The sequence below is a fragment of the Megalopta genalis genome, unplaced genomic scaffold (genome assembly GCF_051020955.1).
Source record: "Megalopta genalis isolate 19385.01 unplaced genomic scaffold, iyMegGena1_principal scaffold0467, whole genome shotgun sequence".
Taxonomy (NCBI): Eukaryota; Metazoa; Arthropoda; class Insecta; order Hymenoptera; family Halictidae; genus Megalopta; species Megalopta genalis.
Window position 1 is genome coordinate 142,625 of NW_027476536.1, and position 9,876 is coordinate 152,500.

Consider the following 9,876-nt stretch of genomic DNA (forward strand, 5'->3'; position numbering starts at 1 on the left):
ACAATGTATCGTTCTAAATGCTTAATCCCTATGTAAAAAAGTTATTTTAGCAGGAATATGTTATTGAAAAAAATTAGAAAAATTTATTTTAGCCGTAAATCGAAAATAATGGGGACACCGGAGCTGTTCGAAGCGCCGAGCGCGCCGCGTACGCCCGAATATTTTCAAAGTCCCAACGTACCGATCAAGAGTAAAGTACCATTTTCCTACATTAGATTTCGTTCTAAATACTTAATCCCTATGTAAAAACGTTAGTTAAGCAAGAATATCGTATTTTTAAAAAAATCTAATGATAGGATTTTCCAGAAAATTGAAAAAACCGAAAAATGTCAAGAGTAAAGTGCCATTTTCTGACATTAGATTTCGTTCTAAATGCTTAATCCCTATGTAGAAACGTTAGTTAAGCAAGAATATCGTATTCTTAAAAAAATCTAATGATAGGATTTTTCAGAAAATTGAAAAAACCGTAAAATGTCAAGAGTAAAGTGCCCTTATTTTAAACAATGTATCGTTCTAAATGCTTAATCCCTATGTAAAAAAGTTATTTAAGCAAGAATATGTTATTGAATAAAATGAGAAAAATTTATTTTAGCCGTAAATCGAAAATAATGGATCGAGCGAATCGGTCGATTGCGCCGAGACGCGCCATGATGCAACAGACGAGCGATTGGAACGCCCGAATATTTTCAAAGTCCCAACGTACCGATCAAGAGTAAAGTACCATTTTCCTACATTAGATTTCGTTCTAAATGCTTAATCCCTATGTAAAAACGTTAGTTAAGCAAGAATATCGTATTTTTAAAAAAATCTAATGATAGGATTTCCCAGAAAATTGAAAAAACCGAAAAATGTCAAGAGTAAAGTGCCATTTTCTGACATTAGATTTCGTTCTAAATGCTTAATCCCTATGTAGAAACGTTAGTTAAGCAAGAATATCGTATTTTTAAAAAAATCTAATGATAGGATTTTTCAGAAAATTGAAAAAACCGTAAAATCACAAGAGTAAAGTACCATTATTTTAAACAATATGTCGTTCTAAATGCTTAATCCCTATGTAAAAAAGTTATCTAAGCAAGAATATGTAATTGAAAAAAATTAGAAAAATTTATTTTAGCCGTAAATCGAAAATAATGGGGACACCGGAGCTGTTCGAAGCGCCGAGACGCGCCGCGTACGGCCGAATATTTTCTAAGTCCCAACGTACCGATCAAGAGTAAAGTACCATTTTCCTACATTAGATTTCGTTCTAAATGCTTAATCCCTATGTAAAAACGTTAGTTAAGCAAGAATATCGTATTTTTAAAAAAATCTAATGATAGGATTTCCCAGAAAATTGAAAAAACCGTAAAATGTCAAGAGTAAAGTGCCATTTTCTGACATTAGATTTCGTTCTAAATGCTTAATCCCTATGTAGAAACGTTAGTTAAGCAAGAATATCGTATTTTTAAAAAAATCTAATGATAGGATTTTTCAGAAAATTGAAAAAACCGTAAAATGTCAAGAGTAAAGTGCCCTTATTTTAAACAATGTATCGTTCTAAATGCTTAATCCCTATGTAAAAAAGTTATTTTAGCAGGAATATGTTATTGAAAAAAATTAGAAAAATTTATTTTAGCCGTAAATCGAAAATAATGGGGACACCGGAGCTGTTCGAAGCGCCGAGCGCGCCGCGTACGCCCGAATATTTTCAAAGTCCCAACGTACCGATCAAGAGTAAAGTACCATTTTCCTACATTAGATTTCGTTCTAAATGCTTAATCCCTATGTAAAAACGTTAGTTAAGCAAGAATATCGTATTTTTAAAAAAATCTAATGATAGGATTTCCCAGAAAATTGAAAAAACCGAAAAATGTCAAGAGTAAAGTGCCATTTTCTGACATCAGATTTCGTTCTAAATGCTTAATCCCTATGTAGAAACGTTAGTTAAGCAAGAATATCGTATTTTTAAAAAAATCTAATGATAGGATTTTTCAGAAAATTGAAAAAACCGTAAAATGTCAAGAGTAAAGTGCCCTTATTTTAAACAATGTATCGTTCTAAATGCTTAATCCCTATGTAAAAAAGTTATTTTAGCAGGAATATGTTATTGAAAAAAATTAGAAAAATTTATTTTAGCCGTAAATCGAAAATAATGGGGACACCGGAGCTGTTCGAAGCGCCGAGCGCGCCGCGTACGCCCGAATATTTTCAAAGTCCCAACGTACCGATCAAGAGTAAAGTACCATTTTCCTACATTAGATTTCGTTCTAAATACTTAATCCCTATGTAAAAACGTTAGTTAAGCAAGAATATCGTATTTTTAAAAAAATCTAATGATAGGATTTTCCAGAAAATTGAAAAAACCGAAAAATGTCAAGAGTAAAGTGCCATTTTCTGACATTAGATTTCGTTCTAAATGCTTAATCCCTATGTAGAAACGTTAGTTAAGCAAGAATATCGTATTTTTAAAAAAATCTAATGATAGGATTTTTCAGAAAATTGAAAAAACCGTAAAATGTCAAGAGTAAAGTGCCCTTATTTTAAACAATGTATCGTTCTAAATGCTTAATCCCTATGTAAAAAAGTTATTTTAGCAGGAATATGTTATTGAATAAAATGAGAAAAATTTATTTTAGCCGTAAATCGAAAATAATGGATCGAGCGAATCGGTCGATTGCGCCGAGACGCGCCATGATGCAACAGACGAGCGATTGGAACGCCCGAATATTTTCAAAGTCCCAACGTACCGATCAAGAGTAAAGTACCATTTTCCTACATTAGATTTCGTTCTAAATGCTTAATCCCTATGTAAAAACGTTAGTTAAGCAAGAATATCGTATTTTTAAAAAAATCTAATGATAGGATTTCCCAGAAAATTGAAAAAACCGAAAAATGTCAAGAGTAAAGTGCCATTTTCTGACATTAGATTTCGTTCTAAATGCTTAATCCCTATGTAGAAACGTTAGTTAAGCAAGAATATCGTATTTTTAAAAAAATCTAATGATAGGATTTTTCAGAAAATTGAAAAAACCGTAAAATGTCAAGAGTAAAGTGCCCTTATTTTAAACAATGTATCGTTCTAAATGCTTAATCCCTATGTAAAAAAGTTATTTTAGCAGGAATATGTTATTGAATAAAATGAGAAAAATTTATTTTAGCCGTAAATCGAAAATAATGGATCGAGCGAATCGGTCGATTGCGCCGAGACGCGCCATGATGCAACAGACGAGCGATTGGAACGCCCGAATATTTTCAAAGTCCCAACGTACCGATCAAGAGTAAAGTACCATTTTCCTACATTAGATTTCGTTCTAAATGCTTAATCCCTATGTAAAAACGTTAGTTAAGCAAGAATATCGTATTTTTAAAAAAATCTAATGATAGGATTTCCCAGAAAATTGAAAAAACCGTAAAATGTCAAGAGTAAAGTGCCATTTTCTGACATTAGATTTCGTTCTAAATGCTTAATCCCTATGTAGAAACGTTAGTTAAGCAAGAATATCGTATTTTTAAAAAAATCTAATGATAGGATTTTTCAGAAAATTGAAAAAACCGTAAAATGTCAAGAGTAAAGTGCCCTTATTTTAAACAATGTATCGTTCTAAATGCTTAATCCCTATGTAAAAAAGTTATTTTAGCAGGAATATGTTATTGAAAAAAATTAGAAAAATTTATTTTAGCCGTAAATCGAAAATAATGGGGACACCGGAGCTGTTCGAAGCGCCGAGCGCGCCGCGTACGCCCGAATATTTTCAAAGTCCCAACGTACCGATCAAGAGTAAAGTACCATTTTCCTACATTAGATTTCGTTCTAAATGCTTAATCCCTATGTAAAAACGTTAGTTAAGCAAGAATATCGTATTTTTAAAAAAATCTAATGATAGGATTTCCCAGAAAATTGAAAAAACCGAAAAATGTCAAGAGTAAAGTGCCATTTTCTGACATTAGATTTCGTTCTAAATGCTTAATCCCTATGTAGAAACGTTAGTTAAGCAAGAATATCGTATTTTTAAAAAAATCTAATGATAGGATTTTTCAGAAAATTGAAAAAACCGTAAAATGTCAAGAGTAAAGTGCCCTTATTTTAAACAATGTATCGTTCTAAATGCTTAATCCCTATGTAAAAAAGTTATTTTAGCAGGAATATGTTATTGAATAAAATGAGAAAAATTTATTTTAGCCGTAAATCGAAAATAATGGATCGAGCGAATCGGTCGATTGCGCCGAGACGCGCCATGATGCAACAGACGAGCGATTGGAACGCCCGAATATTTTCAAAGTCCCAACGTACCGATCAAGAGTAAAGTACCATTTTCCTACATTAGATTTCGTTCTAAATACTTAATCCCTATGTAAAAACGTTAGTTAAGCAAGAATATCGTATTTTTAAAAAAATCTAATGATAGGATTTCCCAGAAAATTGAAAAAACCGAAAAATGTCAAGAGTAAAGTGCCATTTTCTGACATTAGATTTCGTTCTAAATGCTTAATCCCTATGTAGAAACGTTAGTTAAGCAAGAATATCGTATTTTTAAAAAAATCTAATGATAGGATTTCCCAGAAAATTGAAAAAACCGAAAAATGTCAAGAGTAAAGTGCCATTTTCTGACATTAGATTTCGTTCTAAATGCTTAATCCCTATGTAGAAACGTTAGTTAAGCAAGAATATCGTATTCTTAAAAAAATCTAATGATAGGATTTTTCAGAAAATTGAAAAAACCGTAAAATGTCAAGAGTAAAGTGCCCTTATTTTAAACAATGTATCGTTCTAAATGCTTAATCCCTATGTAAAAAAGTTATTTAAGCAAGAATATGTTATTGAATAAAATTAGAAAAATTTATTTTAGCCGTAAATCGAAAAAGAGACTGTTCGTTTCTCTGTCTCTCTCGCGCGATCGAACTATCGATGTTTCCCGACAAACTATTGGGAGTTTAATTAAACTTTATACATGAAATTACTCGTTTTGATCCCCGCTACACAGCCGTATACTTTTTATAATTTTGTGGAATCGGGAACCTTGAAATATTTAACATAACGCGGATCGTCTGTCTCTGTCTCTTTCTAGATCGGAATAATCGATGTTTCCCGGCAAACTATTGGGAGATTAATTAAACTTTATACATGAAATTACTCGTTTTGATCCCCGCTACACAGCCGTATACTTTTTATAATTTTGTGGAATCGGGAACCTTGAAATATTTAACATAACGCGGATCGTCTGTCTCTGTCTCTTTCTAGATCGGAAGAATCGATGTTTCCCGGCAAACTATTGGGAGATTAATTAAACTTTATACATGAAATTACTCGTTTTGATCCCCGCTACACAGCCGTATACTTTTTATAATTTTGTGGAATCGGGAACCTTGAAATATTTAACATAACGCGGATCGTCTGTCTCTGTCTCTTTCTAGATCGGAAGAATCGATGTTTCCCGGCAAACTATTGGGAGTTTAATTAAACTTTATACATGAAATTACTCGTTTTGATCCCCGCTACACAGCCGTATACTTTTTATAATTTTGTGGAATCGGGAACCTTGAAATATTTAACATAACGCGGATCGTCTGTCTCTGTCTCTTTCTAGATCGGAAGAATCGATGTTTCCCGGCAAACTATTGGGAGATTAATTAAACTTTATACATGAAATTACTCGTTTTGATCCCCGCTACACAGCCGTATACTTTTTATAATTTTGTGGAATCGGGAACCTTGAAATATTTAACATAACGCGGATCGTCTGTCTCTGTCTCTTTCTAGATCGGAAGAATCGATGTTTCCCGGCAAACTATTGGGAGTTTAATTAAACTTTATACATGAAATTACTCGTTTTGATCCCCGCTACACAGCCGTATACTTTTTATAATTTTGTGGAATCGGGAACCATGAAATATTTAACATAACGCGGATCGTCTGTCTCTGTCTCTTTCTAAATCGGAAGAATCGATGTTTCCCGGCAAACTATTGGGAGTTTAATTAAACTTTATACATGAAATTACTCGTTTTGATCCCCGCTACACAGCCGTATACTTTTTATAATTTTGTGGAATCGGGAACCTTGAAATATTTAACATAACGCGGATCGTCTGTCTCTGTCTCTTTCTAGATCGGAAGAATCGATGTTTCCCGGCAAACTATTGGGAGATTAATTAAACTTTATACATGAAATTACTCGTTTTGATCCCCGCTACACAGCCGTATACTTTTTATAATTTTGTGGAATCGGGAACCTTGAAATATTTAACATAACGCGGATCGTCTGTCTCTGTCTCTTTCTAGATCGGAAGAATCGATGTTTCCCGGCAAACTATTGGGAGTTTAATTAAACTTTATACATGAAATTACTCGTTTTGATCCCCGCTACACAGCCGTATACTTTTTATAATTTTGTGGAATCGGGAACCTTGAAATATTTAACATAACGCGGATCGTCTGTCTCTGTCTCTTTCTAGATCGGAATAATCGATGTTTCCCGGCAAACTATTGGGAGATTAATTAAACTTTATACATGAAATTACTCGTTTTGATCCCCGCTACACAGCCGTATACTTTTTATAATTTTGTGGAATCGGGAACCTTGAAATATTTAACATAACGCGGATCGTCTGTCTCTGTCTCTTTCTAGATCGGAAGAATCGATGTTTCCCGGCAAACTATTGGGAGTTTAATTAAACTTTATACATGAAATTACTCGTTTTGATCCCCGCTACACAGCCGTATACTTTTTATAATTTTGTGGAATCGGGAACCTTGAAATATTTAACATAACGCGAATCGACTATCTCTGTCTCTTTCTAGATCGGAATAATCGATGTTTCCCGGCAAACTATTGCGAGATTAATTAAACTTTATACATGAAATTACTCGTTTTGATCCCCGCTACACAGCCGTATACTTTTTATAATTTTGTGGAATCGGGAACCATGAAATATTTAACATAACGCGGATCGTCTGTCTCTGTCTCTTTCTAGATCGGAAGAATCGATGTTTCCCGGCAAACTATTGGGAGTTTAATTAAACTTTATACATGAAATTACTCGTTTTGATCCCCGCTACACAGCCGTATACTTTTTATAATTTTGTGGAATCGGGAACCTTGAAATATTTAACATAACGCGGATCGTCTGTCTCTGTCTCTTTCTAGATCGGAATAATCGATGTTTCCCGGCAAACTATTGGGAGATTAATTAAACTTTATACATGAAATTACTCGTTTTGATCCCCGCTACACAGCCGTATACTTTTTATAATTTTGTGGAATCGGGAACCTTGAAATATTTAACATAACGCGAATCGACTATCTCTGTCTCTTTCTAGATCGGAATAATCGATGTTTCCCGGCAAACTATTGCGAGATTAATTAAACTTTATACATGAAATTACTCGTTTTGATCCCCGCTACACAGCCGTATACTTTTTATAATTTTGTGGAATCGGGAACCTTGAAATATTTAACATAACGCGGATCGTCTGTCTCTGTCTCTTTCTAGATCGGAAGAATCGATGTTTCCCGGCAAACTATTGGGAGTTTAATTAAACTTTATACATGAAATTACTCGTTTTGATCCCCGCTACACAGCCGTATACTTTTTATAATTTTGTGGAATCGGGAACCATGAAATATTTAACATAACGCGGATCGTCTGTCTCTGTCTCTTTCTAGATCGGAAGAATCGATGTTTCCCGGCAAACTATTGGGAGTTTAATTAAACTTTATACATGAAATTACTCGTTTTGATCCCCGCTACACAGCCGTATACTTTTTATAATTTTGTGGAATCGGGAACCTTGAAATATTTAACATAACGCGGATCGTCTGTCTCTGTCTCTTTCTAGATCGGAAGAATCGATGTTTCCCGGCAAGCTATTGGGAGTTTAATTAAACTTTATACATGAAATTACTCGTTTTGATCCCCGCTACACAGCCGTATACTTTTTATAATTTTGTGGAATCGGGAACCTTGAAATATTTAACATAACGCGGATCGTCTGTCTCTGTCTCTTTCTAGATCGGAAGAATCGATGTTTCCCGGCAAACTATTGGGAGATTAATTAAACTTTATACATGAAATTACTCGTTTTGATCCCCGCTACACAGCCGTATACTTTTTATAATTTTGTGGAATCGGGAACCTTGAAATATTTAACATAACGCGGATCGTCTGTCTCTGTCTCTTTCTAGATCGGAAGAATCGATGTTTCCCGGCAAACTATTGGGAGTTTAATTAAACTTTATACATGAAATTACTCGTTTTGATCCCCGCTACACAGCCGTATACTTTTTATAATTTTGTGGAATCGGGAACCTTGAAATATTTAACATAACGCGAATCGACTATCTCTGTCTCTTTCTAGATCGGAATAATCGATGTTTCCCGGCAAACTATTGCGAGATTAATTAAACTTTATACATGAAATTACTCGTTTTGATCCCCGCTACACAGCCGTATACTTTTTATAATTTTGTGGAATCGGGAACCATGAAATATTTAACATAACGCGGATCGTCTGTCTCTGTCTCTTTCTAGATCGGAAGAATCGATGTTTCCCGGCAAACTATTGGGAGTTTAATTAAACTTTATACATGAAATTACTCGTTTTGATCCCCGCTACACAGCCGTATACTTTTTATAATTTTGTGGAATCGGGAACCTTGAAATATTTAACATAACGCGGATCGTCTGTCTCTGTCTCTTTCTAGATCGGAATAATCGATGTTTCCCGGCAAACTATTGGGAGATTAATTAAACTTTATACATGAAATTACTCGTTTTGATCCCCGCTACACAGCCGTATACTTTTTATAATTTTGTGGAATCGGGAACCTTGAAATATTTAACATAACGCGAATCGACTATCTCTGTCTCTTTCTAGATCGGAATAATCGATGTTTCCCGGCAAACTATTGCGAGATTAATTAAACTTTATACATGAAATTACTCGTTTTGATCCCCGCTACACAGCCGTATACTTTTTATAATTTTGTGGAATCGGGAACCTTGAAATATTTAACATAACGCGGATCGTCTGTCTCTGTCTCTTTCTAGATCGGAAGAATCGATGTTTCCCGGCAAACTATTGGGAGTTTAATTAAACTTTATACATGAAATTACTCGTTTTGATCCCCGCTACACAGCCGTATACTTTTTATAATTTTGTGGAATCGGGAACCATGAAATATTTAACATAACGCGGATCGTCTGTCTCTGTCTCTTTCTAGATCGGAAGAATCGATGTTTCCCGGCAAACTATTGGGAGTTTAATTAAACTTTATACATGAAATTACTCGTTTTGATCCCCGCTACACAGCCGTATACTTTTTATAATTTTGTGGAATCGGGAACCTTGAAATATTTAACATAACGCGGATCGTCTGTCTCTGTCTCTTTCTAGATCGGAAGAATCGATGTTTCCCGGCAAGCTATTGGGAGTTTAATTAAACTTTATACATGAAATTACTCGTTTTGATCCCCGCTACACAGCCGTATACTTTTTATAATTTTGTGGAATCGGGAACCTTGAAATATTTAACATAACGCGGATCGTCTGTCTCTGTCTCTTTCTAGATCGGAAGAATCGATGTTTCCCGGCAAACTATTGGGAGATTAATTAAACTTTATACATGAAATTACTCGTTTTGATCCCCGCTACACAGCCGTATACTTTTTATAATTTTGTGGAATCGGGAACCTTGAAATATTTAACATAACGCGGATCGTCTGTCTCTGTCTCTTTCTAGATCGGAATAATCGATGTTTCCCGGCAAACTAATGGGAGTTTAATTAAACTTTATGCATCAAATCATTCAGTTTGACTCCTGCAACACAACCAAACACTCTCTGTAATTTTCTGAACTGAAAAACCACTGAAATTGCGCTCGAAATGCGGTGCGACGGGTC